This window comes from Bufo bufo, chromosome 7 (assembly GCF_905171765.1).
Source record: "Bufo bufo chromosome 7, aBufBuf1.1, whole genome shotgun sequence".
Lineage (NCBI taxonomy): Eukaryota > Metazoa > Chordata > Amphibia > Anura > Bufonidae > Bufo > Bufo bufo.
In genome coordinates, this window is record NC_053395.1 from 75,710,433 (window position 1) to 75,728,254 (window position 17,822).

The following is a 17,822-nucleotide window of genomic DNA, read 5'->3' on the forward strand; positions in this document are numbered from 1 at the left end:
CACATGGCCACATTCAACACAAAGTGAAAAAATGGCAACTATGAAGCCCCATAGCTAATGTTAGCATGAAAGCCTAGGTCTCCATGACCTCCTTTAATGCAAACTGAAAAAAACTAATAATTATTTCAGACTGTTCTCTGTCTTTTACTCTTTTTCTACTTTCTTTTCCACTCATAGATCTGTATTAAACTTTCAAATGCCCCTTCATTAGCTGCTGGAGAAAAGTCCACTGAGATTCTGGGCCCCATGACAACCACTTTGCCTGCTACCATTGTAGCTATGTTTTTCATTTTTGGTTGTTTGGATGAGATGCCGTTATCCAAGACAGATATTCCAGCCAACAAGTGCCCTGCACTGTACTGATGAGGAGGAAGAACCTCCTTTTGGAGATGTCTAATGAGAACCAGTAATCCCCCCTCCCAGAACAGCATAGAAATAATGTGAGCTTTAGGGAATGGATCCTCATGTTTGTAATTATTGAGTTTTGTTATCTTTTATCTTCATCTGTGTGAATGTGATTTAATTTTATTTATGTATTTTATAGTTGATAAGTGTAATAAAACAAATTGTACCTCAAGTCTGTCCTCAGATCCCGCCAATCTATATATGTAGCAACCATAAACATAACAGTTAATGAGTTAAATACCCTGCTGTATCCTTCTTTAACCTGACTTTTAACTCTACAAGGGTCAATGAAAAAGTTAATTTAAAATTTGTTGTAACAATGAATTTAACATGTGAAAAGACTTTCATTGGAGATTAAAATTGACCAACTATCCCCAGGATTGGTTGGGTGACAGTAGTCATACTCCCACTGATCTGATACTGATGGCATATCCTGAAATTTTGATAGGTCATCAACTCCTGGAAAGCCCCTTAGTTGCCACATCTGTGCAGATCACACAAACAGATCAGTATGTACCTCAGTAGTTTGATGAAGAATTCTCAAAAAGCACTGCTTTGGGATTCCTAATGATACTTCTGAAAATCAATGAATGCTCCTGCCCCAGAAGATCAATAAACAAATGAATAAGAATCACACCAGAAAATTTTTATATAAGCTCATGTTGTAATGGGGTCAGTGTCTGGGTTACATTTCATACTTTCCTATAAGATCCAAGCATATGATATGAAAATACAAATCTATTTTTAAATATTACTTTGATCTTTCCACTCAAATTCCAGCCTTTGATCGATGGACCTATCATCAATATTTGATACTTAGATCAAATGTGTTTGAAAGATGGTTTGCACTAATCGTGCATGGACTTTGCAAATGATGCATGTTTGAAATTTATACAAAGCTGACTAACTACTTCATTAAATTCTAATAGCTTCCCCTGCCTGAGAAAATTGGTTTTCAACAAATGTCTCCTGTTGTATACTTTCCTTGACACAATGCTTCATATTTCCCATTTGTGATAATTGATGCTAATGCTGCTATAATATTAGAGAGTTGACATTGATTTCCTGATTTTCTTTTTATAAAAGTGAATTCAGGTGAAACAGTACATTGAAAATAGCATAAATAGATATTCCATAAGATATCATTGGAACTAGTGGATGTTTTAGTAGATTCTTCTTGCCATGGAAACCTGTAGACAGAATACAAGCTGCCAACATAGGTCTGAAGTCACATTGGCTAAAACCAATTATCCTAATGTAAAATTAGCAAAATTCCTATTGATACTTAGACTTGAAGCTTCACAAACTTGATTTAGTTTTTATTGTGGCACATGCCACAAATCCAGGGTTCAAATTCGTAATGAAGTATGCTCACATATGCACCGCTACTCACAGGAATGACACATGCACAAGATTAAAGAGGTTGTCCAGGTTCACAGATGAACCTGGACATATCCCAGTTTTAACCTAGGCAGTCCCTCTGACATGAGCATATGATTATTTCATGCTCAGATACTCTCCTTTGTCCTGCACTAAGTCGTGCAGGGCAAAGGCTTTGTTTTTTAGATCTGGTGATGTACCGGGTTCTGCCTAGGTAAGCTAGGTGGCGGCTTCCACCAAGCAATGAGCCCAATGACATCACCGGCACTAATGGGTAGGTTTTAACACTGCCCTAGTCTGTAAAACTGCTAGAGAAGTGCTAAAGCCCGCCAAACAGTGCTGGTGACATTACCGGGAACACTGGCAGGCGGAAGCCTCCGCCTAGCAGTGTAATAAATATAAACAAACAGCCCTTGCCCTGCACAACACAGGGCAAGGGGAGTATCGGAGCTCATATCAGAGGGGCTGCCTACGTGAAAATGGGGATATGTCAGGGTTCAGCTCTGAACCAGGACAACCCCTTTAAGATGGCATTGCAAGACAAGTGTTACACGTAATGGGGAGGGGGCAACACAAGAAAACACACAGAAGGAAATAAACCAAAGTCTAGGCCTCAAAGGTAAGGAAGAGGGATGGTGATCCCCTAGGAATCCCTAGACCTCTCCTTGAATCGTGCCAGTATGAGTAGACCCTGAAGGTGGAAAAACTCATACACCGGAACCTAGGCCCTGGAGACCCTGGAAATCCTTAGAAACAGTGGCAGGGAATAAGACAATTGGTTCTTTCCCATGTGAAGGACCCAGCGTCTCCCTGAGGCCTAGAAACACAACACACAAGTGTCACAACAAAATGCACATCAAAAGCACTTATCTTTAAAGAGGGAATAGAGATCCACAGTAACAACACACTAGCTCAACAAACACCAAGCAGGAAAGGTCAACTGCATTGTAAGCAGTGTGAGAGTGAACTAAATAGAGCCTCAGTAATGACCACAGGCAACACCTGACAAGGGGTGTGGTCATCACTAAACAAAAACTGCAAGGTGAGAACAGACACTGTCAGATAGCCTCACGTGCTGGCAATCTCCCTGATCTTCTCACCTTTGTCATGGGAGGGGCTGTGACAACAAGTGTCTATCTTAATATACCTTCATCGGAAATAATACATTTAACCTGGCATTAGTTACAGTCCTTCAGCCACAGTGAAGATAATATTTTGAACAAATCGGGTTCATCCATGGTGGAACAAACCGATTCCCTCACCACAGGACGGCCGCTCAGTTTGGCTGTACCCTAACGCAGAGTGGCCTGGTATACCTGATTTATAGCAATTTGTGACAAATTCATTTGCAACAAATCAAATTTCTTAGCTTACTTCGGCGAAGTTGCCAAATCAAATTTTTTAAAACTTTGCTAATCTCTAATAGGCACAATTGTATCATTACCATCTATTACCCCTTGGCAGCTCTGCAAGGGGAGGCAACCAGTCCTGTTCATGTTCTAGCAAAGGTTGCTGGTCGCCATTTTAAATAATTAGTAATAAATCAAAAAATCTATAGGTGATGTATTCACATTAAGAACAGTTGCATTCATTTATCCTATGCTTACATAGAGTAACCTAAATCTGGCCATACATATTCAACAGCTATGTCTCCCGATTCCCTAATACACATACATGTGCATGTGTGTTCAGCAGGAGAGATAAGTGCTGCCAGACACTTCTGGTGGGGGATTATCTGCTGGGAGAACAAAAAAAATGCGGTTAAATAAATTATTTTGCCCAATCCTTCTCTCCTCTGACACCATCTGTAAGGAGAGAGGCAAGAGCTCCCAAAACACATTAGGTTTTTGGCTGAACAAGCCGAGAACAGCGGGTTCAGACAGCAATACGCTAATATGTGAGGGGCCTTAAGATCCATTGTGTTTACGGGGTTTACAGGACAGAGTTTGGCAGAACTCCTCTAAATACATCCAAGCCAATGCTAGTAGATAAATACAATACTTCTGAGTGCATGGGGATCTTTACTCTGAAAGGTAATATGTAAGCAATATCATTTCAGCCTTACCCATGTCAGGATTATGCAAATATCTGTAACCTAGGTCTCATATTAAGATGACATATGCTATGTGTCAGACATGGTAATAAACTATGCTAACAGATAATATTAAAATGTAATGCCCAGAGCCAAACTGGACAGAAAGCTCGGTAATCCATTCCATAAGAATAAATATTAAGGATTATTTTACTGGGAGATATAAATAAATCTGGTTTGTTGACAAATTGCTTCTAAATGCTGTTTTTCATTTATGTATTGGTTTCAATTATTTTGCACATTACAATGCTCATTATTTTATTTAGACTTTTATCTACTTCATAGTCTTACTGTCTATATTGAAATACATATTAATTGTCCTCTATGAATAGTATGATTTATAGTATTATTTGTATCTGCTTTAAAGGCTATATAAAGCTTTGGTGGTATTTTTTAATTATTGCATTGTTCTCATTTTGAACTAATCACCATTTTTTCAATTGGTCTTTATTATAAATGATGAGCCATTTTCCATGCATAGCTTTAAGTTTATCTACTAGCAGGATCTGTATTTTGTCTCTGCTCCATCAGACAGAGAGCTGACTGACTTCATATCTCTGATCTCCGACCTCATTAAAGCTCAATTCTTATATTACTGATAAGAATCTGTCTTGAATAAGTGTTTATGACCTTTTAGTAATTTAGAGATAAGGGTTATTAGATGCCTACCATTCACATAGCCAGAAAAACTGTTAACCTTTTGTGACAGAAAAGCTCAATATTTTTAATCAAGACCAATTGAAAAAAAATATTTTTAGCCCAAAATGGGTAAAATGCAATCATAAAAAATAATTGTCCCCAAAGGTGTACATAGCCTTTAATGAAGAACCTTTACTTGACACCCGTACAAAAGTCTGGTTTGTAAATCATCTGAACATGACTATTCATTCATATCCACTTTTAGTTAAAAGCATTGAGGGTCCATTCCTTTAACTCTACACCAATTTTCTTTTTAGCTTTCTGTCATACCCTTGTCACCTTTCAAAAAAGTGGACGGGACATGGGTGAGAATATGTGGGCTTCAGGTGGGACTTCCGCATCCTAATCATTTAACAACATGTGTGCCTGAAAAGTGGTGCACATTATAACACAAATCTACTGCAATAAATTTCAGATGAATTAAAACCTGAACTCCTTTGAAGTAGTAGTGGTGCCAGTGTCAGGCTGCCACCAATCGAAGAACTGGAAGTTCGACGGCACTCAAAATAGCAAGAAAAGCTTATTAATGCACAATGATACAATCAAGTCCAGACAAAAGTAAAAATTATCTTTCCCAATAATTACTCGCACAATTCTGATGTTTCGGTCCCCTTGGACCTTCTTCAGCTACATTTTTCTATATAAAGATACAAAATATTGCCCTCTGTCATTGTGCCCACTCCATATAATGGAATGTGTTTTGTTATAAGTTATGAAGTAAATTGTAATTAATCGGATTTCTTGATATAATTCGGTGAAGCACCCAAATCAAATTTTTTAAAACTTTGTTCATCTCTAATAGTGAAGGACTCAGGATCTGTATCATATTACGGAAAAGCAGTAATGCTTAACTGATCTATCTATCCGTATAATATGAGAGTCAACATTGCTGTAGTAGAGGCAGAGGTACATTTTAGTTCTGGCACAAGAGCAGCAGAAGATGTGACAAATTTATTAAGTGATGTGTACCTCATAATAAACTGATCAGATCTTCCTCCAACTGAGTTTTTACTAAGGCTTGATTGTGAAAAACTCGTCTTAACTAAACAACCTCATTGTCTGGAATTACAAGCAATCTTTCTTCTAGAAACACTCCTGTGCCCCGGATGTGAATGGTGTTGCATCTCATTCCCATTCAAGTGTATAGAGCAGGACTACAATACTAGAAACAACAATTGTATTAATATTTAATAGCCATATTCTTTGTTTTTGTAGTTTTATACAATTCTTTAAGCAGATTTATACTACATTCCTGATCAAAAGTTTAAGACCACTTTAAAAATGGCAAAAAATCATATTTAGCATGGCTGGATCTTAACAAGGTTCCAAGTAGAGCTTCAACATGCAACAAGAAGAAATGGGAGTGAGACAAAACATTTTTTGAGCATTCAATTTAATGAAAACAACGAATAAACTGAAACAGGCTGTTTTTCAGCTGATCAAAAGTTTAGGACCACACCTCCAAAAAAAACCTAAACCCCCCCAAAACAGAAACCCAACTTCCGAACATGAACTCAGTAATGAATAGCTCCGCCGTTATGGTTTATCACTTCCAAAATTTGTTTCGGCATGCTTGATGCAAGCGTTTCCATGAGGTGAGTGGGAACATTTCGTGAAGACGGCCGCATGAAGGCCATCTACTGTCTGGAACTGTTGTCCATTTTTGTAAACTTCCCTTGCCATCCATCCCCAAAGGTTCTCAATTGGATTTAGATCAGGGGAAGACGCAGGATGGGCCAAAAGAGTGATGTTATTCTCCTGGAAGAAGTCCCTTGTCCTGCGGGCATTGTGTACTGTAGCATTGTCCTGTTGAAAAACCCAGTCGTTACCACACAGACGAGGGCCCTTAGTCATGAGGAATGCTCTCTGCAACATCTGGACATAGCCAGCGGCCGTTTGACGCCCCTGCACTTCCTGAAGCTCCATTGTTCCACTGAAGGAAAAAGCACCCCAGACAATTATGGCGCCCCCTCCACTGTGGCGCGTAGAAAACATCTCAGGTGGGATCTGCTTGTCATGCCAGTAACGTTGGAAAACACCAGGACTATCAAGGTAAAAAAAATTATCATCAGAGAATAAAACTTTCTTCCACCTTTGAATGTCCCATGTTTGGTGCTCTCTTGCAAAGTCCAAACGAGCAGTTCTGTGGCGTTCAAGGAGACGAGGTCTTTGAAGAGGTTTTTTGTTTTTGAAGCCCTTCAGTCTCAGATGCCGTCTGATGGTTATGGGGCTGCAGTCAGCACCAGTAAGGGCCTTAATTTGGGTCGAGGATCATCCAGTGTCTTGACGGACAGCCAATTGGATCCTTCAGCTCAGTGCTGATTAAATTTTTTTGGGTCTTCCACTTGACTTTTTTGTTCCATAACCCTCAGGATCAAGAAATTCCAAATGACTGTCTTACTGCGTCCCACCTCAGCAGTGATGACGCGCTGTGAGAGACCCTGCTTATGCAGTTCACCAACCCGACCACGTTCAAAAAGGGAGAGTTTTTTTGCCTTTGCCATCACAACGTGTGACTACCTGACAGAAAATGACAATGAATCCACATCTTTGCACAGATTTGGCCTTTTAAAGGCATGTGGTCCTAAAATTTGGATCAGCTGAAAAACAGCCTGTTTCTGTTTAATCGTTATTTTCAATTAATTGAATGCTCAAAAAATAATTTGTCTCACTCTCATTTCTTCTTGTTGCATGTTGAAGCTCTACTTGGAACCTTTTTAAGATCCAACAATGTAAAATATGATTTTTTGCCATTTTTCAAGTGGTCTTAAACTTTTGATCAGGACTGTACTTAATTGTTGGGCCGGTTATAGGGAACAAAAGTTACTACGAACGCTTGCACCTGATAATCGAACTGTATAAAGGTTTTCCTGATCACCTGGTGGGCAAGCAAAACTATCTCTCATTGGTTGAAATCGTTGTTGATGTGGACACCTAAATCATTGCTTCTGGTAAGCAGATTGTGTTTGAACAGAGATCCGCTGCCCAGAAACAATGAATCTGTATGAGGACGAGTACAGGTGATCGCTGCATGTAAATACAGCTCTTTTCTCCACTGTCGAGCAGGCAGTTCTCTGGAAGGAACGGGAAATGCTCTTTTAAGCTATTACAACCCATTTGAGGAGATCTTATGTGAAATTGCACCTCGAACTGGAGAAGAGAATGGGATTTCTCTCCATGATCCCCATAATAACTTTATTGATGCTGTTATCTAAATGAAACACATGGTTGTAATGTTATGTTGACCACCCTTTTTAGTGTCAGCCTCCCAAAGCAGGCAAAAAAAAAAGTTCAAATATTGAAATGAGTCTAAACATTTGTTTTAATCTGCTTAATGGCTGAATTATGTAAAAGGTCTGCTCCTAGAACCTGGTGTACAATTGGTTGTAAATTAGTACTATTTCTCAGAGCTAAATGGCAGCCAGACATGAGTGTCTGCATAAAGGCTACATTAACATTCTTGGATTGGTTGTCTTTCTCTGTACTTTTTTTGACCTGAGTTTGCCAAATACAAATGATTAATATAAAAGCACATTTACAAATGGCAATCCTAAAATGTATCTTCTTAATTGATTCTGCTGCACATTGACAAAGTTCTTCAGGCTATGTTAAGCCTGCACTGTGATAACCCTTGAGGAAAGAACCTTTGAAGTTATTTCTTTACATTTCTGGGAGAACTTTAATTGTTCCAGTTTATTTTTGGTAGGAGAATTGTTATTTTTGTCGATCTCTACACAGTATTATGGAAAATCACATAGAGAGCTGTATGTGAATCTCAGAGGGCTTTACTGTTACTTAGTGATGTCTCTATAGCTGATCCAGCAGCTGCACCTTATTGCCATCTCAGCAAAGCAGCAGCACACTATAATGGATAGAAGATGGCCACATGGGAATAGTGTGAATGCTAAAGAGAGCATTCCTGCCTTTTTCCATGTGTTTGACACTGCATGATACAGTAAATGCAGTTCTCTTACCGGTTGCTTATTAGCTGTAGTAATAAAACCCAATTACTTTATGTACCATATATCACCAAACACAAACTGTCTCAAGGTGCAGAGATTATGGTGGTCTAAGGGAGGCTAAAAGTTCTCTCTTTCTCTTATTTGTAGACCAGTATTATCAAATACACTTATTACTAAGGTCATGTGACAGACTTTGTATTGGGGACCAGGAGCTTTTGGTCTACTGGGACATATGCATGGCTCATCTGGGGTAAGAGTCAAGGTATGAATGGATGCATCTGTAGACCAGTCAGCTGCTATGGAGCTATTACTAGACTTTTCATACTATGCAGAGTTTTGCTCTATTTTGCATTGTGTGTTGTATCCTCCAAATCTCATCAGTTGAAACCCAAGATTATAAAAATTCTGATCTTTGCTTCAGGAGCAGGGATCAGAAGTCAGGTATGCTGGATGAAAAATGAAGTCCATTAGAATGGTGCAAGTAGTGCAATCATGGAAACCAAATCAAATAGGATTACACATTTCTGGACATGCAAGTGCTTGAGGAGACATGGTGGATGGATGTTCCTTTATGTAAAAAAATACATAAAAAGATTGCCCCCAAAACCCCAATTGCTGCAGGTTTCAGAAAACACACAAGTATCTATTGACTAGAAGGCATTAACACAAAACAAGAGCTCCATGCCCAGATAGGTTTGGATCACAACCGCTTCCAACTGGTAGGAAAATCCAGCACAGGTCGTTAAAATCCATGCTTGCATGGATTTTAACAACCTATGCTTGATTTTACTACAAGTTACAAGGCATCAACCCTGAAATTTGTCTTATGATATTCTTGTTTTGAATTTAGAGCTGCACAAATACAATTGGTAATTGACTATTTTGCATCAATTGAAATGCATTACTTTATAAGTGCTTAGAAAGTGAGACCTATTGAGTAGGTCTGTTGAGTAGATTAATAACAATGTAGCAAGATGAGAATCTTACAATGATTGTGAAATACAGATATTCTATTTCCAGACTAAATGCTTTCTACATGTGTATGACATGTTATTTGTAACATATGCATATTGTCTTTATAGATATATAGAGAAAAAAGCTATATTTTTGGAAAATCATTATGACAAAGATAATTAACCCAGCCCATTGTTCCATTATTAGAAAAACAATAGGATTAATTGACTAGCAGCCTTTACATGATTATTTTAAGTGAATTATCTTGTATTGTATTTTATGATAATTCCTACTTTCTTTTGATTTGAGAGTCTCAATGTAGGAACTGTGCATGGAATATTTGTACCAGTGTAAATAATAAAGATATCAAAAAGAAATGTGGCTATAAAGAAATAATTTCACAACTAAAGCTTTTTAACAGTCACATGGTCATACGTAGCAGCACTTTAAAGGCTATGGACACCTTTTCAATGAAATTTGTTTTAATGTGAACTTGCATCATAAATTCCAAAAATAAGAAACTTTCTAAATAGCTATTTTACTTCTCCACAGTGAGTGTAAGCCTCTTTCACATGGGCAAGTGTTCTACCAGGATGCGAGGAGTGTAGTGACCGCATAGCATCTGGACTGAATCCTGACCAATTCATTTGAATGGGTCTGTGCACATGAGCATTGTTTTCATGCATCACCATAATCTCTGAGTTCAGGAAAAATTGTAGCATGTTCTATATTATGCATTTTTCACACAGCCCTGGCTCCATAGGCCTCTTTCATACGAGCAATATGGATTGTATCAGGATCTGTTCCGGAAAAAACTGATTGCTTTTAATTTAAATTCAATCAGTTTTGTCTGTAATTGAGTTCAGTGTTTAAATTTTTTTTAGTCCGGATTGCATGCATTTTTCCTACACGCATGAAAAAAAAATGGAAGAATTACTAGCTACATATACTAGCGACCATCAGTAAAAATGCATTGGATCTGGATTCCGTCCATTGCCCCATTCATCTCTGCATGAAAAACACACAATATAGAACAAGCTGCAATTTTTCCTGAATGCAAGGATGATGCACGAAAAATGATGCTCATGTACAAAGGCCCATTGAAATGAATGGATCAGGATTCAGTCTGGATACTATGCATTCACTACACTCATCGTATCCGGATGGAAAACTCGCTTATATGAAAGAGCCCTAGAAGTGAATGGGGTTTGAGTGAAAAATATAATGCATTTGGATGCAATGTGTTTTTTACTAATGGCTGCTAGGACATTAGACCGCGCAGTTTTTTTTCACACACGTAAAACAACATGCAATCCGGATACAATTTTGACCGAAAAATGCGAACACTGAACGCAATTGCAGAAAAAAATGATTGAATTTGTGTGCATAACATCCAGTTTTTTCCTGATCCTGACACAATCTGTATCTCTCATGTGAAATAGGCCTAAAGGAAGCCGTACACATTAGTGTGCTTTTGCCTGAACCCATGAGAACGACAAGTTTGGCTGATGCTCTAATGTGAATTATGAATCCGGGGAGAGAAGGATCTGGTGAAATTAATATTTTTGCGTGATCCTTTTGTTCTCCCAGGAGATAAGCTGGCATTAGACATGTCTGGCAGTGGCGTTTTCTGCTCTTCCCATAGAATACACATACATGTTCAGCTGAGCTGAACATATACATGTATGGAGGAGTTGTTAGAGAGTTGGGAGAGATTATAGCATGAGGTTTTACACAGTGGAGGGGAAGAGAAGAACCAAGAAGAGAAGCTCACATTGCCTGTGGATAAGCAGGAGGGCAGGGGAAGGCAGCAGCATCTTGTGACTTTGTTGCAGTAAATATTAATTAAAAAAACAGAGCGAGAGAATAATAATTTGCAAGTTGTAAAACGGGGACTAACAACCAAAGTAGTCTCTTTTTCACTTTAACTTTAAGGCATAGACTAAAGATTCCCATTGTATCTTGTAAATAGATTAAAATAGGAGAGTTTGATGGTGCCAATACAAAATTTATATTACGGTCTATAAGCTTCAAGTTCCTCAGACATACAAAATATAAAGATGTGCTGCAATTAAAATAATAAAAGAGCCTTTCACAAGCCAAGATAATATGCAGTCTTGATTGTCTTAACAAACCCACAATTATATCAAAGCAGCATAGAAACTACATGAAAGTATCTGGTTTTAGAAAGTTCCAGGGATTTCAGTCATTCCAGTCATTTAGGGAGTAAAGGACATGGAGTAAAAACAAGTAATATTTTTGAGCAACAGACCTTGGTAACCAATTTTATTCCTTCACTATGTGCAGTCAGGCAAGAAGAAATCTGTAAGTGCCGTGGTAGCACAATTCAGTAGCAAGATACAAGTTAAATATCTTAAATATCTGTGCTACCAAGAATTGCTTGTACTGAATTACACTGAGGTCAACAACTTCTGCCCAGTTATCTATTTCCAGCGAATCTTCTTCTTGCTCAAGTATATTTTCAGACTACTTCAGATTTGGGGAAAGGTATGAAGTTTTGGGAAATAAGCTAGAGATTGTTTTGCATCCTGTCCGATAGGTGTCGTGGAAAGTCAGCTTAAAAGTGATGTGCAGTTTATTGATTGATTACTTTCAACCAGCAGGACATGGTCATATCTCATCATTGCTGTCTTTTGTATATTTAGGTGATGTATTAGACTTTAATCTCAAAGAAATGTCTTCTTTTGTCATGTGATTTCTAAATGATTAATTTTACATATAGTATGTGTTTGATTTATTAAATGGGGCTCCAAAAGTCAACCACTTACTGGTGATCAGCTGAACCAGCTTCATTCGGCTGGGTCGAAATGTGTGGGGTGAATAAAGAGGGTCAACACCTATCTTCACTCCATTTGGAGTGTTGCCTAGTTTTTTGTTGTTTGATTATTCATAGGAACTATTGCTTAAGGTCTGGGTGCTGCCGTCTTTCAGGTTTCTATCTATCTTTCTATCTATCTATCTATTGAAGAAAAATGTCAGCACTAGACACAAAGAAAAGCAAATAAGAGGTGCAAAGCCCAATGGGACAAGACTATTGCCCAAATAAATGTAAAATGGGTCCTGTGTGGATGAATAAACACTTTTCTCTTTTGTTATCTTTAAGTGTGCTGCTATGTATGTATGTATGTATGTATGTATCTATCTATCTATCTATCGATCTATCGATCTATCGATCTATCGATCTATCGATCTATCGCTCTATCTATCATCAAATCTGCTATCCAACATAGATTACAAACATTTAATAGCACTTTTGTCAACAATTTGAATCATCAGTGTCTCTAATATTTCCGCAAAAAATGAAAATGGGACTGCTTTATGTTTGCATGGACTATATTTTGTAATCTGATTCACGTTCAGCCAGTTTCGGCAGATGTATTGATTTTTAAAATTGCTTTTGCTGCTTTGACTGCCCTAGAGACAAAGTCAATGAATTTATCATTGTGCTGTAGACAGAAAATACAATTTTTCGGTGGTAGGTTTCACATTTTTATACAATATAAATTAACTCTTAAAAGTTTGCAGTCCCCTTGAACTTTTACAACTAAGAATTTAATATAAGCCTAACATCTCTTGCAATACAAGAAAATGGTATTGTGATCTTGTAATATAACTTTTACAGAAATATGAATAAGTAGCTTAATTTCAATAAGGGTATGTGTGGGCAGCTAGTTCCAATGCAGAAACTGATCCAAGAAGTCAAATGTTGTTTTATTCAGTGAGGGTTTGTCCATTCTTGCCTAAAAAGTAGAAAAGTCTGCTGCGGTTTTTGTACTACAAGCAGTTTTTTTGCAGAGGGAATAGCTGTGGAATTCACCCTTTCCATTGCAATTGGTAAAAACCCTGGTGGAGATAAATTTACGCCATAGTTTTCTTACTCTATGTGTAGATAAAAAAAAGTTAAATCTCATCCACTTTGCTGGTACTGTACAATGCTGTGGATCTGCCACACAAAAATCCAGGATAGCAAATCTGCAGCATTCCAGTCACATGTGACAGATTTTACATTGACAACAGTGAGAGGAGGATTTTTAAATAGGTTTCATGTGATTGTAGCGTCGGAATATGTGTTAAAGACTGATTAATTTGCTTAGAAACACTTATTTGGCCATCAGATATTCTTTTTAGCTCTCCCCAAATTATATACGCACATTCTGCTGAGTGTTCATATGTTCTTCATTTGAAATCGTACATTAGTCGCTGCCAGACTCATCAGCAACTTATCTCGGGTGTGACCCAACAGGCCCAATCCTTTCATCCCTCAAAATCTTCTGTCAAGGGAGTGTTAGGACATCCCCATACACATTACTTTGACCAGGCAATTATTGGGAACATTTGGTTTGCTCCCAATAATTATATGAAACATCTGTCCTTGTAAAAGGACTATTAAGCAAGCCCATACATACGTGTACTATGTTATGAATACTATCTAACATAACGGTGAGTGAGAATACCGTATCTTTGTACAGCATTACATAAGTGTGAAATGGAAAGAGAATCGGTATAAATTATATAAGAGAGATTCATTTGATGATTATATTTCTTTAAAAGCATATATTTTTAATTTTACATTGATATATAAATGTATGTTATATATATGATGATTCATTTTAGCATATTCTTTTATCATTTTCTATCCGCTTAAAAGGTGTCTTAGGATCAAATTACTGATTACCTTGTTGCCTATGAAAATTAGGTAATCACAAGACCATTGATCCACCGGGTCTATATTGCACATTAACCCAAGAGTTCAAAAGTTTAACTGCAATAGATGTTAGTTTTAACTAGCTCAGATTAATGTGCATGATACTTCAATAAGAGTGAAAGAATTCTTGGTCATACAATTAGTAGTAGAGAGAAAATGGTGCACCATATAGCCAAGAACATTAGCTTTATTAAAAAAGATCAATTGATTTAAGTAAATACCACTTCAAGGCAAATTAGGCAAATTCACAGAGGACTACATTAAACAAAGGACCATTTGTTTGAATTTGGTTGATTTTTTCACATTTAGTTTAGAGGAAATGTGTAATCATAAAATCATATTATTGTTTAAATCACGTATTTATATTTAAACATTTTTAAAATAGTTTTAGATATTTTTAATTTTTCATGTCAACATCTATATTTAAACAAAAACCATCAAATCCAGCACTTTTCACACTGGCCACTAAACTGAAAAATAGGCGCCACTTCTTGGTCTGTAAAGATTACTTTCCTACAGTTACCTGCTTTTCTGTCATTGTAATCCTGCATGTAATGATATCACCTCTGTGTATAGATGACAGGCTTCACCATTCACAATAGGTGATTTTCAGAGTTTATCTATTCTTTCCTTGTACAATGATCTCAGTGCAGGTCACAGAACATGCCTTGAAAACTCTCCCATAGAAGTCAATGAGATCCCCTCCTGTCTATTGTGTCTATGGCTCATGGGGTTCAATATACTGTTAAAAGCAGATCAGGAAAGATGGCCACTCCCATAATCATGTTCAGGAAACAGAATTAAACAAAATTGCTAAAAAATCTGAAAATAAAAAGCAATTAGGAAAAAATATTGGTGACACATGGTCCAGAATGCTGGAACTAGAGTTGCCCTTTAAGACATCCCAATAGAGTTTGCACAGTTTTGCTCAGAGTTTAGATGATATTCAAGTTTTCATCACTAAGGCTACTTTCACACTAACGTTACTATTTTCCTGTATTGAGATCCATCATAGGGTCTCAATACCGGAAAAAAAACACTTCCGTTTGGTCCCCATTCATTGTCAATGGGGACAGAAAGTAACTGAACAGAATGCTCCAAAATGCATTCTGTTCCATTTAGGTTGCATTCACATACCGGAGAGCAAACCGCAGCATTGCTGCGGTTTTCTTTCCATTGTGGGATGCGGAACAAGACGGATCCGTCATGACCCACAATGCAAGTCAATGGGGATAGATCCTTTTAACTTTGACACTATCTGACACAATAGAAAACGGATCCGTCCCCCATTGATCTGTCATTGCTATGTTAAAGATAATACAGGGTGGGCCATTTATATGGATACACCTTAATAAAATGGGAATGGTTGGTGATATTAACTTCCTGTTTGTGGCGCATTAGTATATGTGAGGGGGGAAACTTTTCAAGATGGGTGGTGACCATGGCGGCCATTTTGAAGTTGGCCATTTTGAATCCAACTTTAGTTTTTTCAATAGGAAGAGAGTCATGTGACACATCAAACTTATTGGGAATTTCACAAGAAAAACAATGGTGTGCTTGGTTTTAACGTAACTTTATTCTTTCATGAGTTATTTACAAGTTTCTGACCACTTATAAAATGTGTTTAATGTGCTGCCCATTGTGTTGGATTGTCAATGCAACCCTCTTCTCTCACTCTTCACACACTGATAGCAACACCGCAGGAGAAATGCTAGAACAGGCTTCCAGTATCCGTAGTTTCAGGTGCTGCACATCTCGTATCTTCACAGCATAGACGATTGCCTTCAGATGATACGAGATGTGCAGCACCTGAAACTACGTATACTGGAAGCCTGTCCTAGCATTTCTCCTGCGGTGTTGCTATCAGTGTGTGAAGAGTGGGAGAAAAGGGTTGCATTGACAATCCAACACAATGGGCAGCACATTGAACACATTTTGTAAGTGGTAAGAAACTTGTAAATAACTCATGAAAGAATAAAGTTACGTTAAAACCAAGCACACCATTGTTTTTCTTGTGAAATTCCCAATAAGTTTGATGTGTCAAATGACCCTCTTCCTATTGAAAAAACAAAAGTTGGATTCAAAATGTCCGACTTCAAAATGGCCGCCATGGTCACCACCCATCTTGAAAAGTTTCCCCCCTCACATATACTAATGTGCCACAAACAGGAAGTTAATATCACCAACCATTCCCATTTTATTAAGGTGTATCCATATAAATGGCCCACCCTGTACAATCCTTTCATAACGGATGCAGATGGTTGCATTATCAGCAACGGACGCATTTTTGCTGAACCCTGCCGGATCCAGCAAAAACACTAGTGTGAAGGTAGCCTAATATTGTTATTATTTTACTTTTTTAAAGTATTGTATAACATAAAATACATTGTTGTCTACAGAAATGCTCTTCAGTAATAACAGTGTCCAGTGTCTCATCCTTGCTCTCTCTTTGTTCTGTCTTCCCTGGCCGTCTGAGCATTAAAATACATATAATTATATGGTAAAGGTTACCGTTATGGGTCTTTATTTGAAAAGATCCTTGGAAATGTTACTACTTTAATTAAATTAAAAGTTGATTTCACAAAGGCTTTATGTTCTTAATATTGTGGAATTATAGGGTATATTACTGAATGGAACTAGAAAGTTGTGCATTTTTTAAAATCTTTTAATAGAAATAAAATATTTTAATATTTGATGAGAAATTCCACGGATTCCACTTCAAATATATATGCCTTAGCCACTAATATCTGGTAACCTTTGGCATTCTATTTACACCATGTCAAACACTAGACAAACTTAGTACTACTGTATGTTAATTATATGAATGTGTAGTTTTGAATGTATATTTTTATTTACTAAATTTTAATGAAAAGAGAATTTAAATGAAAAATAAAAATCCACATTATTGCACCAAAAAATGTTGGATGAAATATAATCATATCACATGCATTTTAAATCAGGATATAGTATTACACTTAAGAGAATAAATACAAATCCAGTGAATAAATAACATTACATAAAAATTATCTTCACCACCACCATAATGACCATCAATATTAACAGAGTTATGGAAAGACAATATATTTAATCTGATGAATACTTTGATCTACTCTACAAATTAAGGCCAGCCATACACCTGTGATAATTGGTTTGCCTGAAAGCTATGTCTCCTGATCTCACTGTACACATGCATGCCTGGACAGACATGCATGTGCAGTGTCCCAGACCTGGTTTTAGTAATGTAAATGCAATGTAATGTCATGCTGTACACCTTGTTCACCAGCAGGTGGGGTACAGTTGTCAGTGTTTGTCAACAGTGATGGCCAGTTCGCCGTGTTCGCCCGCGAACACATGCGAGCTGCCATCTTAACTCACAGGTCCGGCGATGCACAGGTAAGTCCTTACTTGTGCCTGTGCGCAAGCCGGTCTGAAATGAAATGCCCGATGAAGGCCTGCTCCCGGTGACCGCATTTCATTTCAGACCGGCTTACCTGTGCATTGCCGGACTTTTGAGTTAAGATGGCAGCTCGCATGTGTTCGCGGGAGATCTCAGCGAACTGGCCATCACTGTTTGTCAACAGGAATGGGGCTTAATATCTCAATG